The 15,000-nt window shown below is 32.8% G+C and overlaps 1 protein-coding gene and 1 long non-coding RNA gene across 3 annotated transcripts in view; one reads left to right on the plus strand and one right to left on the minus strand.

Annotated features, from left to right (window-relative positions):
* The window catches only part of LOC115416447 (glycine receptor subunit alpha-3-like), a 207,926-nt gene that overhangs the window by 123,542 nt on the left and 69,384 nt on the right, over positions 1 to 15,000 (plus strand). The gene's annotated exons all lie outside the window — the stretch shown is intronic.
* On the minus strand, positions 12,186 to 14,178 carry LOC115416448 (uncharacterized). 2 transcript variants are annotated; one of them, XR_003934979.1, is made up of 4 exons: positions 14,127 to 14,178; positions 13,494 to 13,638; positions 12,502 to 13,413; positions 12,186 to 12,403 (listed from the first exon to the last, which is right to left on the minus strand). It is a non-coding gene; the product is annotated as an uncharacterized LOC115416448 (long non-coding RNA). The 2 variants fall into 2 exon arrangements; XR_003934981.1 differs by having other exon boundaries at positions 14,141 to 14,170.

Here is a 15,000-nt window from a genome sequence, read left to right on the forward strand (position 1 = left end):
AACAAGTCTGGTTCAACTGACAGAACTAATACTTCTGTTACTGTTAACTGTCAGTAATTTTATCTGGTTTTATTTATTTATTTATTTATTTATGTATTTATCTATTTATTACAGTATCAAACTTTAAATTAACAGTTTAATCTCATAAATAGAAAAGAAATATTTGTGAAATTATGATACATTTGCAAATGTATTTGAACTGTATTTCTCTGAAAAGAAAAAAAAAATTCTGTTAAAAAATTTAAATTTTCTGGTTCTTCACAGTTTCAGTTTTTTCCTGTTCTTTTCCATTTGACATGTAAAATCACAGTCTGGTTTTGTCATTTCATTGATGTTTTTCTGTATCTGAAAAATACAGGAAAAATCTGTCAAATAAACAGTGAAATTCTGTTAAACTACAGATAAATATGTCCACAGACTGATGGACACACAGTGGACAGTTGTGACGTGAGGATGAGGACATGGACACAGACAGGGTTTGAATGGAGGGGATCAAAAATGTCCTCAGCCATAGATCTGCAGAGAAAGCCAACACACACACACACACACACACACACACACACACACACACATACACACACAGTTGTGTGTGTGTGTGTGTGTGTGTGTGTCTACATCAGTAATCATTCAACACATTCCTGCTGCTCGACTGAACGATGAAACCACTGAGTGACATTCAGAATGAAAGAAGAGTTCTGTACAGACGGGTGGGTGGATGGATGGATGGGTGGGTGGATGGGTGGATGGATGGGTGGGTGGATGGATGGATGGGTGGATGGATGGATGGATGGATGGATGGGTGGATGGTAAATCCTTCTGTTCTGTTCAGTCTGAACACAAACACATTGTGTCTCTTTCACTCTTACTGTCATTTCATTTGTATTATTCATTAAACCCAAATACATGTTTCATATGTGTGTGTGTGTGTGTGTGTGTGTGTGTGTGTGTGTGTGTGTGTGTGTGTGTGTGTGTGTGTACAGGGTGGGGAAGCCAAATGTACACTGAACATTTAGTTGTTTTTTCTCAGCAGACACTACGTCAATTGTTTTGAACCCAAACATATACTGATGTCATAATCATACCTAACACTATTATCCATACCTTTTCACAAACTTTTGCCCATATGAGTAATCAGGAAAGCAAACGTCAAAGAGTGTGTGATTTGCTGAATGCACTCGTCACACCAAAGGAGATTTCAAAAATAGTTGGAGTGTCCATAAAGACTGTTTATAATGGAAAGAAGAGAATGACTATGAGCAAAACTATTACCAGAAAGTCTGGAAGATACTATTAAAGAAGAATGGGAGAAGTTGTCACCCCAATATTTGAGGAACACTTGCACAAGTTTCAGGAAGCGTGTGAAGGCAGTTATTGAGAAAGAAGGAGGACACAGAGAATAAAAACATTTTCTATTATGGACATTTTCTTGTGGCAAATAAATTCTCATGACTTTCAATAAACTAACTGGTCATACACTGTCTTTCAATCCCTGCCTCAAAATATTGTACATTTGGCTTCCCCACCCTGTGTGTGTGTGTGTGTGTGTGTGTGTGTGTGTGTGTGTGTGTGTGTGTGTGTGTGTGTGTGTGTGTGTGCAGTCAGCAGGTGTAGGTTTGAAGGTGAATGCAGGACTGTAGGTCATGTGTGTGTGGAGCTGAGGACACCAGTGTGTGGAAACAGAAGTGAATGTGAGGCCTGTGTCAGTAAAGGGGGGGGTGGGGGGGGCAGGAGGACAGAGGAGGTCCATATGTCACTCCAGGATTAAAACCTTTCTCTGTTCTCACCATCTGTCTGTTCATCTCCCAGCTCCTCTGATCCTGACAAACAAACACCACCACCCAGTGACGTAACATGAACACATTTGTGTTCAGACCACACCCTGTTTGACTGAGCCCGAAGGAAGGGAATAGAACCACTGCACTAACGTGACCAAGGGTTAAAGGTGCACCTTTGGCTCTGTAAGGGTTAAAGGTGCACGTTTGGCTCTGTAAGGGTTAAAGGTGCACCTTTGGCTCTGTAAGGGTTAAAGGTGCACGTTTGGCTCTGTAAGGGTTAAAGGTGCACCTTTGGCTCTGTAAGGGTTAAAGGTGCACGTTTGGCTCTGTAAGGGTTAAAGGTGCACCTTTGGCTCTGTAAGGGTTAAAGGTGCACCTTTGGCTCTGTAAGGGTTAAAGGGGCACGTTTGGCTCTGTAAGGGTTAAAGGTGCACGTTTGGCTCTGTAAGGGTTAAAGGGGCACGTTTGGCTCTGTAAGGGTTAAAGGTGCACGTTTGGCTCTGTAAGGGTTAAAGGGGCACGTTTGGCTCTGTAAGGGTTAAAGGTGCACCTTTGGCTCTGTAAGGGTTAAAGGTGCACCTTTGGCTCTGTAAGGGTTAAAGGGGCACCTTTGGCTCTGTAAGGGTTAAAGGTGCACCTTTGGCTCTGTAAGGGTTAAAGGTGCACCTTTGGCTCTGTGAGGGTTAAAGGTGCACGTTTGGCTCTGTAAGGGTTAAAGGTGCACCTTTGGCTCTGTGAGGGTTAAAGGGGCACGTTTGGCTCTGTAAGGGTTAAAGGTGCACGTTTGGCTCTGTAAGGGTTAAAGGTGCACCTTTGGCTCTGTAAGGGTTAAAGGGGCACGTTTATGCCTGTAAGTGTGTGTGTGTGTGTGTGTGTGGGGGGGGGGGGGGGGGCTTAATATCAAATACCACATTAGCCCTGATTTTCTGATGCAACAAGATGTTCTAAAGCAGGGGTCTCCAACCTTTTCTCCTCTGTGGGCTACTTTTACATAATGAAGTTGCCGGAGGGCTACTCTAATTTAACAACATTTATTTACATAGCTATTTTTCATACATACTCATATTTTGTATCATACGTTTGTAACATTGTGCTCTTCATTTATTTTATTTATTTATATATCTTTGTTTTAACATTTACAATACTTAAAAAATGTTAATATGAAACTATTATTTTACTTTAATTAAGAAAATCAAACGTAGAAAAAAAACAAAACAAATACAAGCCTTTGCTGCTGTATTCCTAAATATTTTAATACTATGTCAGAAATTATGAAATGGAACAATCCTGCATATTTTTATAGAATTATTAAAAACAAATAATACACACCTGTATGTGCATTTTTAATACTCTGAAACTGTGAAAAGGAACGCTGTCACTCACACAATAAAACTTCACCAGCATGTGCTGCTGTTTTTCTGAAGGATTTGACCTTTTCTAAATTCACATATTTTGTCAAAACATATGAATTAAAAGCAGAACTTTGTGCACATGAATGCACCGTCCCCGTCACTTCTACAGTCATCACACTGGAGTCAAACGCAGGCGCACCTGTTCAGGTCCGACTGCAGCTGTCTGAGCGCATGCGCAGATAGTGTACATATGTTTGTGCTGGTCCAGGATGTGACCCACTTCACTGATGGTTCTGCTGAAGCTGGTCCTGGTCAGTTTACTGAACATGGACTGTTGGTTTGGACTGGAGTTTTCAGCTCTTTTACCTTCTGTTCACGGAGGCTGATTCCCACTGGAGAACCTCCAGAACAGTTGCTGTGAACTTTGGTGAAGTTCTGAATCCGTGTATCATTCGTTCATTCGTTTTTCAATTTAAAACCAAAAATGACTTGTTTTTTTGTTTTTCATTTTCAAAACCAGACTGAAAAATGGATAACGGTTCGTTTTTCCATTTCCCGATTTTGTGCTCAAATGAAAAATGGAAAAAACGGATAACAACCGTTTCATCCGATTTTGCTATTTTCAATATAGTTAAGTTGTCTGACCCGGAAGTAGTCGTTACTTGGGAGAAATAAACAATTTTGAATTTAATTTTTTTTTTTTTTTTTTTTTTTTTTTTTTTTAGAAAACAGTATCTCGTTAATTAGGAAAAACAGAGCCAGTTTTTAAAAACTAATTTTATACTGTACTATGACAAAATAAAAATTCGGCTCTGATTTTCTCAGTCAGTGGGCCAGTAGTGGCTGATCCAGGCTGGAGCTCCGTTTAAGGAACCCGTTCCGTTTTAAGGATTTCTGAATCAGTTCCCTTTGAGGATCATGGAACTGGTTTCGTTTACAAAACTCAGAACTGAGCTGTGCTCCCCGCTTCGCGCACGTATCAAGCCATCCTGCTCCGTCGAGCAGCTACCAGTAGCTTATTTCGACAGCGACGTCTAGCGATTGACGCTACCCCGTCAAAACATGCGACCTTATGTTTTGACACGCCTATTTGAAAATGAAATGATGCTTCTACTGCAGAAAAACACCATAATTTACTTATTCATATGAATATGGGTAGAGGAAGCTAATTTTGACAGGCCTATAACTTCTATCAAATAAAGCTCCCACTACAGGTAACATATTTATGCAGGCTTATAACTTCTATTAAATAAAGCTCCTACTATATAAACACCACTATTTACTTATTCATATGAATATGGGTAAAGGTAGTTCATTTAGACACTTATAACTTCTATTAAATAAAGCTCCTACTATATAAACACCATTATTTACTTATTCATATGAATATGAGTAAAGGTAGTTCATTTAGACACTTATAACTTCTATTAAATAAAGCTCTTACTATAGAAACACCATTATTTACTTATTCATTTGAATATGGGTAAAGGTAGTTCATTTAGACACTTATAACTTCTATTAAATAAAGCTCCTACTATAGAAACACCATTATTTACTTATTCATATGAATATGGGTAAAGGTAGTTCATTTAGACACTTATAACTTCTATTAAATAAAGCTCTTACTATAGAAACACCATTATTTACTTATTCATATGAATATGGGTAAAGGTAGTTCATTTAGACACTTATAACTTCTATTAAATAAACCTCCTACTATAGAAACACCATTATACTTATTCATATGAATATGAGTAAAGGTAGTTCATTTAGACACTTATAACTTCTATTAAATAAAGCTCTTACTATAGAAACACCATTATTTACTTATTCATTTGAATATGGGTAAAGGTAGTTCATTTAGACACTTATAACTTCTATTAAATAAAGCTCCTACTATAGAAACACCATTATTTACTTATTCATATGAATATGGGTAAAGGTAGTTCATTTAGACACTTATAACTTCTATTAAATAAACCTCCTACTATAGAAACACCATTATACTTATTCATATGAATATGGGTAAAGGTAGTTCATTTAGACACTTATAACTTCTATTAAATAAAGCTCTTACTATATAAACACCATTATTTACTTATTCATATGAATATGGGTAAAGGTAGTTCATTTAGACACTTATAACTTCTATTAAATAAAGCTCTTACTATATAAACACCACTATTTACTTATTCATATGAATATGAGTAAAGGTAGTTCATTTAGACACTTATAACTTCTATTAAATAAAGCTCCTACTATAGAAACACCACTATTTACTTATTCATATGAATAGGAGTAAAGGTAGTTCATTTAGACACTTATAACTTCTATTAAATAAAGCTCTTACTATAGAAACACCACTATTTACTTATTCATATGAATATGGGTAAAGGTAGTTCATTTAGACACTTATAACTTCTATTAAATAAAGCTCTTACTATAGAAACACCACTATTTACTTATTCATATGAATATGGGTAAAGGTAGTTCATTTAGACACTTATAACTTCTATTAAATAAAGCTCTTACTATAGAAACACCACTATTTACTTATTCATATGAATATGGGTAAGGTAGTTCATTTAGACACTTATAACTTCTATTAAATAAAGCTCTTACTATATAAACACCATTATTTACTTATTCATATGAATATGGGTAAAGGTAGTTCATTTAGACACTTATAACTTCTATTAAATAAAGCTCTTACTATATAAAAACCATTATTTACTTATTCATATGAATATGGGTAAAGGTAGTTCATTTAGACACTTATAACTTCTATTAAATAAAGCTCTTACTATAGAAACACCACTATTTACTTATTCATATGAATATGGGTAAAGGTAGTTCATTTAGACACTTATAACTTCTATTAAATAAAGCTCTTACTATAGAAACACCACTATTTACTTATTCATATGAATATGGGTAAAGGTAGTTCATTTAGACACTTATAACTTCTATTAAATAAAGCTCTTACTATATAAACACCATTATTTACTTATTCATATGAATATGGGTAAAGGTAGTTCATTTAGACACTTATAACTTCTATTAAATAAAGCTCCTACTATAGAAACACCACTATTTACTTATTCATATGAATATGAGTAAAGGTAGTTCATTTAGACACTTATAACTTCTATTAAATAAAGCTCCTACTATAGAAACACCATTATACTTATTCATATGAATATGGGTAAAGGTAGTTCATTTAGACACTTATAACTTCTATTAAATAAACCTCCTACTACAGAAACACCACTATTTACTTATTCATATGAATAGGAGTAAAGGTAGTTCATTTAGACACTTATAACTTCTATTAAATAAAGCTCTTACTATAGAAACACCATTATTTACTTATTCATATGAATATGGGTAAAGGTAGTTCATTTAGACACTTATAACTTCTATTAAATAAAGCTCTTACTATAGAAACACCATTATTTACTTATTCATATGAATATGGGTAAAGGTAGTTCATTTAGACACTTATAACTTCTATTAAATAAAGCTCTTACTATAGAAACACCACTATTTACTTATTCATATGAATATGGGTAAAGGTAGTTCATTTAGACACTTATAACTTCTATTAAATAAAGCTCTTACTATAGAAACACCATTATTTACTTATTCATATGAATATGGGTAAAGGTAGTTCATTTAGACACTTATAACTTCTATTAAATAAAGCTCTTACTATATAAACACCACTATTTACTTATTCATATGAATATGAGTAAAGGTAGTTCATTTAGACACTTATAACTTCTATTAAATAAAGCTCCTACTATAGAAACACCACTATTTACTTATTCATATGAATATGGGTAAAGGTAGTTCATTTAGACACTTATAACTTCTATTAAATAAAGCTCCTACTATATAAACACCACTATTTACTTATTCATATGAATAGGAGTAAAGGTAGTTCATTTAGACACTTATAACTTCTATTAAATAAAGCTCCTACTATATAAACACCACTATTTACTTATTCATATGAATATGGGTAAAGGTAGTTCATTTAGACACTTATAACTTCTATTAAATAAAGCTCTTACTATAGAAACACCATTATTTACTTATTCATATGAATATGGGTAAAGGTAGTTCATTTAGACACTTATAACTTCTATTAAATAAAGCTCCTACTATAGAAACACCATTATTTACTTACTCATATGAATATGGGTAAAGGTAGTTCATTTAGACCCTTATAACTTCTATTAAATAAACCTCCTACTATAGAAACACCATTATACTTATTCATATGAATATGGGTAAAGGTAGTTCATTTAGACACTTATAACTTCTATTAAATAAAGCTCTTACTATATAAACACCATTATTTACTTATTCATATGAATATGGGTAAAGGTAGTTCATTTAGACACTTATAACTTCTATTAAATAAAGCTCCTACTATAGAAACACCATTATACTTATTCATATGAATATGGGTAAAGGTAGTTCATTTAGACACTTATAACTTCTATTAAATAAAGCTCTTACTATAGAAACACCATTATTTACTTATTCATATGAATATGGGTAAAGGTAGTTCATTTAGACACTTATAACTTCTATTAAATAAAGCTCTTACTATAGAAACACCACTATTTACTTATTCATATGAATATGGGTAAAGGTAGTTCATTTAGACACTTATAACTTCTATTAAATAAAGCTCCTACTATAGAAACACCACTATTTACTTATTCATATGAATAGGAGTAAAGGTAGTTCATTTAGACACTTATAACTTCTATTAAATAAAGCTCTTACTATATAAACACCATTATTTACTTATTCATATGAATATGGGTAAAGGTAGTTCATTTAGACACTTATAACTTCTATTAAATAAAGCTCTTACTATAGAAACACCACTATTTACTTATTCATATGAATATGGGTAAAGGTAGTTCATTTAGACACTTATAACTTCTATTAAATAAAGCTCCTACTATAGAAACACCACTATTTACTTATTCATATGAATATGGGTAAAGGTAGTTCATTTAGACACTTATAACTTCTATTAAATAAAGCTCCTACTATATAAACACCATTATTTACTTATTCATATGAATATGGGTAAAGGTAGTTCATTTAGACCCTTATAACTTCTATTAAATAAAGCTCTTACTATAGAAACACCATTATTTACTTATTCATATGAATATGGGTAAAGGTAGTTCATTTAGACACTTATAACTTCTATTAAATAAACCTTCTACTATAGAAACACCATTATACTTATTCATATGAATATGGGTAAAGGTAGTTCATTTAGACACTTATAACTTCTATTAAATAAAGCTCTTACTATATAAACACCATTATTTACTTATTCATATGAATATGGGTAAAGGTAGTTCATTTAGACACTTATAACTTCTATTAAATAAAGCTCCTACTATATAAACACCACTATTTACTTATTCATATGAATATGGGTAAAGGTAGTTCATTTAGACACTTATAACTTCTATTAAATAAAGCTCCTACTATAGAAACACCACTATTTACTTATTCATATGAATATGGGTAAAGGTAGTTCATTTAGACACTTATAACTTCTATTAAATAAAGCTCCTACTATAGAAACACCACTATTTACTTATTCATATGAATATGGGTAAAGGTAGTTCATTTAGACACTTATAACTTCTATTAAATAAAGCTCCTACTATAGAAACACCACTATTTACTTATTCATATGAATATGGGTAAAGGTAGTTCATTTAGACACTTATAACTTCTATTAAATAAAGCTCTTACTATAGAAACACCACTATTTACTTATTCATATGAATATGGGTAAAGGTAGTTCATTTAGACACTTATAACTTCTATTAAATAAAGCTCTTACTATAGAAACACCATTATTTACTTATTCATATGAATATGGGTAAAGGTAGTTCATTTAGACACTTATAACTTCTATTAAATAAAGCTCTTACTATAGAAACACCACTATTTACTTATTCATATGAATATGAGTAAAGGTAGTTCATTTAGACACTTATAACTTCTATTAAATAAAGCTCTTACTATAGAAACACCATTATTTACTTATTCATATGAATATGGGTAAAGGTAGTTCATTTAGACACTTATAACTTCTATTAAATAAAGCTCTTACTATAGAAACACCATTATTTACTTATTCATATGAATATGAGTAAAGGTAGTTCATTTAGACACTTATAACTTCTATTAAATAAAGCTCCTACTATAGAAACACCACTATTTACTTATTCATATGAATATGAGTAAAGGTAGTTCATTTAGACACTTATAACTTCTATTAAATAAAGCTCTTACTATAGAAACACCATTATTTACTTATTCATATGAATATGGGTAAAGGTAGTTCATTTAGACACTTATAACTTCTATTAAATAAAGCTCTTACTATAGAAACACCATTATTTACTTATTCATATGAATATGAGTAAAGGTAGTTCATTTAGACACTTATAACTTCTATTAAATAAAGCTCCTACTATAGAAACACCACTATTTACTTATTCATATGAATATGGGTAAAGGTAGTTCATTTAGACACTTATAACTTCTATTAAATAAAGCTCCTACTATAGAAACACCATTATTTACTTATTCATATGAATATGGGTAAAGGTAGTTCATGTAAACACTTATAACTTCTATTAAATAAAGCTCTTACTATAGAAACACCACTATTTACTTATTCATATGAATATGGGTAAAGGTAGTTCATTTAGACACTTATAACTTCTATTAAATAAAGCTCCTACTATAGAAACACCATTATTTACTTATTCATATGAATATGAGTAAAGGTAGTTCATTTAGACACTTATAACTTCTATTAAATAAAGCTCTTACTATATAAACACCACTATTTACTTATTCATATGAATATGAGTAAAGGTAGTTCATTTAGACACTTATAACTTCTATTAAATAAAGCTCCTACTATAGAAACACCACTATTACTTATTCATATGAATATGGGTAAAGGTAGTTCATTTAGACACTTATAACTTCTATTAAATAAAGCTCCTACTATATAAACACCACTATTTACTTATTCATATGAATATGGGTAAAGGTAGTTCATTTAGACACTTATAACTTCTATTAAATAAAGCTCCTACTATAGAAACACCATTATTTACTTATTCATATGAATATGGGTAAAGGTAGTTCATTTAGACACTTATAACTTCTATTAAATAAAGCTCTTACTATAGAAACACCATTATTTACTTATTCATATGAATATGGGTAAAGGTAGTTCATTTAGACACTTATAACTTCTATTAAATAAAGCTCTTACTATAGAAACACCATTATTTACTTATTCATATGAATATGGGTAAAGGTAGTTCATTTAGACACTTATAACTTCTATTAAATAAAGCTCCTACTATATAAACACCATTATTTACTTACTCATATGAATATGGGTAAAGGTAGTTCATTTAGACCCTTATAACTTCTATTAAATAAAGCTCTTACTATAGAAACACCATTATTTACTTATTCATATGAATATGGGTAAAGGTAGTTCATTTAGACACTTATAACTTCTATTAAATAAACCTTCTACTATAGAAACACCATTATACTTATTCATATGAATATGGGTAAAGGTAGTTCATTTAGACACTTATAACTTCTATTAAATAAAGCTCCTACTATAGAAACACCATTATACTTATTCATATGAATATGGGTAAAGGTAGTTCATTTAGACACTTATAACTTCTATTAAATAAAGCTCTTACTATAGAAACACCACTATTTACTTATTCATATGAATATGGGTAAAGGTAGTTCATTTAGACACTTATAACTTCTATTAAATAAAGCTCCTACTATAGAAACACCACTATTTACTTATTCATATGAATAGGAGTAAAGGTAGTTCATTTAGACACTTATAACTTCTATTAAATAAAGCTCTTACTATAGAAACACCATTATTTACTTATTCATATGAATATGGGTAAAGGTAGTTCATTTAGACACTTATAACTTCTATTAAATAAAGCTCTTACTATAGAAACACCACTATTTACTTATTCATATGAATATGGGTAAAGGTAGTTCATTTAGACACTTATAACTTCTATTAAATAAAGCTCCTACTATAGAAACACCATTATTTACTTATTCATATGAATATGGGTAAAGGTAGTTCATTTAGACACTTATAACTTCTATTAAATAAAGCTCCTACTATAGAAACACCACTATTTACTTATTCATATGAATAGGAGTAAAGGTAGTTCATTTAGACACTTATAACTTCTATTAAATAAAGCTCTTACTATATAAACACCACTATTTACTTATTCATATGAATATGGGTAAAGGTAGTTCATTTAGACACTTATAACTTCTATTAAATAAAGCTCCTACTATATAAACACCATTATTTACTTATTCATATGAATATGGGTAAAGGTAGTTCATGTAAACACTTATAACTTCTATTAAATAAAGCTCCTACTATAGAAACACCACTATTTACTTATTCATATGAATATGGGTAAAGGTAGTTCATTTAGACACTTATAACTTCTATTAAATAAAGCTCCTACTATATAAACACCATTATTTACTTATTCATATGAATATGGGTAAAGGTAGTTCATTTAGACACTTATAACTTCTATTAAATAAAGCTCCTACTATAGAAACACCATTATTTACTTATTCATATGAATATGGGTAAAGGTAGCTCATTTAGACACTTATAACTTCTATTAAATAAAGCTCCTACTATAGAAACACCATTATTTACTTATTCATATGAATATGGGTAAAGGTAGTTCATTTAGACCCTTATAACTTCTATTAAATAAAGCTCCTACTATATAAACACCATTATTTACTTATTCATATGAATATGGGTAAAGGTAGTTCATTTAGACACTTATAACTTCTATTAAATAAAGCTCCTACTACAGGTAACACACCTCACCTTTGTGATACTCGACACATTGAACATGGGACAACAGAAGAAACATTACATTCAAATCAAGTCAACTTTATTTGATATATACACTATATTCACTAGTTTGATCTTGTGAGGGACATGTGGTGTCCGTATTTATCCCATCTGTGATGGCTTCATGTTTCTTCCCACAGACCTCCAACCTGTAGGAGGGCACATGCTGCTTCCCATTGAGCCTTTAAAGCCTCTGCAGGATGGGTCTGGATGCTTGTGATGTCTCCATTGTTGAGAAATCCTTCTGCAAACTGCAAAATGGCATTTTAGGCATTCAGTTACATATGACTGGCTAACATAAAGGGAAAAAAAACAGTTTACTACAAACAGTCTGAATTCAAATCTTTACCTTTAACACCTAAATCCCACACCTACTGGCATCTTGCTGCTTGTTGTGGTGAACAGTTTTTACAGTCCATTTATCTCCTTGGACTTCATGGCCCACCATCCTCAAGAAATTCCTAATTATCGTTTAAAAAGCATAACAAGCATACAAAATACACAATATACTTGTCTGGATCAACAAGTAGCAGTGTCCTCTGTGACATGGTGACCATCTATAAATGATTACTGTATTTATGTTATTCCATCACACTAGGACATGCATCAGGTCAACTGAAATGCATGTATATATGTATGTATGTATATATATATATATATATATATACACACACACACATCTCAGAAATAGGTCTGAGGAAAATAGTAGAAAACCACTAAAATCCAGTGAGCACCTACATTTACAGGACAAATCCATCTTTTTAACACTGGAAATTTCATCTGAAGAATGGGTTTTATATCAAATTATTGTTAATTCAGGTTACTGGTGTTAGGTGATATGGCTAGATAAAAACAAACAAATAGATTGCTTTTCTAAGAGGCTGAAATCTTCTGGAAAACAAACTTCCAGCTACCACAGCACAGAGCTGATGAATGGATCCCTGTTAAAAAAAATTAAGTGTGTGTTAGTTCGTGTGTATTGAGTGTATAGTGTATTAAGTACACATGCATTGAGAACAATATAGTTTTACATCCAGCATTTACCTGCTGTTTTTCAACAAGGATATGAATGTATGCATCAATTACCTGTATTACAAAAACAAGCACACACACCCAAAAAAAATCAGTAATAGGGAAAAAACCACATTGTGGTTTGGTAATACTTTGTCTGAATTGTCACTTCCATCATCATCCAGCCAGTGATCTGGCTTCTGTTGGGGACTGGATCATCTTTGTGTTCCCATAGAAGAGCTGTCCTGCACTGAACATTCATAAAGTACATATAAACAAAGACATTTTACCAAAACATAGATATATTTGAATACACCTTTGCCGACTCACCTTTTAGTCTAAACCTCTCAGCATATCTCCTTCATCTTAATTTCTGAGATTTCTTTGACCTGTCTGGGTGTTTCCTCTCAGACAGGTCATGTAGATTCTCCTGTCACCTCTGCTCCATACCTATAAGCCTTCACAAATGGAAAAACTAGAAAACACACAAAACACATTTTTTGTAAAAGCCACATTCAGCCACTTTAATACACGTACACCCACACAAGTTAGAGATGTGCATATGATAAATGACAAAGAAGACAGACTGGGGAACTAGGTATGGAGGTATTTGTGCAGTCAGGCATTTCTTTGGTTTTCCAAACCTAGCCTACTCGTCCTCAGCATGTATGGAATCATAACATAATTCACACAAGTGTGGGTAGTGAAGGGAACTGTTCACATAGATTTAGTCAGTTAAGTAGTAGGCTACCATTGTTCTCGTTCGTTGAACTAACTTAGACAATAATCTAAACGCCATTAACACCGAGGTGACCCACGTACTTCAGGCTAATATCATACAATGAGGACTTCCTTATGCTATTATCATCTCACTTCAATATTCTACGTCTATCTTTCGTGCACATGCACATAATTGCCTCCGTGCTTACTGCTCAAAAGGCACTATAAAAGAAATATACTTACAAAATATGACTCACTTCTGCCTGGAGGAGCACAAATCGATGGTCATTTAAACTGTGAAAACGTTTAGGCGTCAGTAGCTCAACTCGACAGGTAGACAGGACACCGGCCACGATTCCGTTTGTTTATTTTTCCCTGATTACGACTACTTCCGGGTCAGGCAACTTAACTATATTGAAAATAGCAAAATCAGATGAAACGGTTGTTATCCGTTTTGTCCATTTTTCATTTGAGCACAAAATCGGGAAATGGAAAAACGAACCGTTATCCGTTTTTCATCCTGGTTTTGAAAACGAAAAACAAAAAAACAAGTCGTTTTTTTGTTTTTTTCATTTTTGGTTTTAAATTGAAAAACGAATGAACGAATGATACACGGATTGTTCTGCTCCACGTTGCATCTTTTACTGACTTCCAGAACGCGCCACAAATCAGACACACACACACACACACACACGCACGCACGCACGCACGCACGCACGCACGCACACACACACACACACACACACACACACACACACACACACACACACACACACACACACACACACACACACACACACACACTGGTCTTTCACATTAGTCAAACAGAAGTCCGTGCCTCATTGTTGGTGAAAATAACTCCTGACTAAACTCCGCCCACATGGTTGCGGGGCTAAACCCACTTCCTGCCTGGCATCTGGCTCATCCTGGGCCCCGCCCCTCTCCAATGACAGGCAGCAAACCAGCGCTAAAGTTTGATTGACAGCTAGTTGACCGTTTCATCTCGGGAGGGGGACACTTGTAATTTTGATTGGGTGGAAATTTAGACCTGTTCAACCAAAGGACCAATCAGCTTTGTGTTCTTATATTAGTGACCACTGGAGAACCACCGGTAGAT

This window comes from Sphaeramia orbicularis, unplaced genomic scaffold, assembly GCF_902148855.1.
Source record: "Sphaeramia orbicularis unplaced genomic scaffold, fSphaOr1.1, whole genome shotgun sequence".
NCBI lineage: Eukaryota > Metazoa > Chordata > Actinopteri > Kurtiformes > Apogonidae > Sphaeramia > Sphaeramia orbicularis.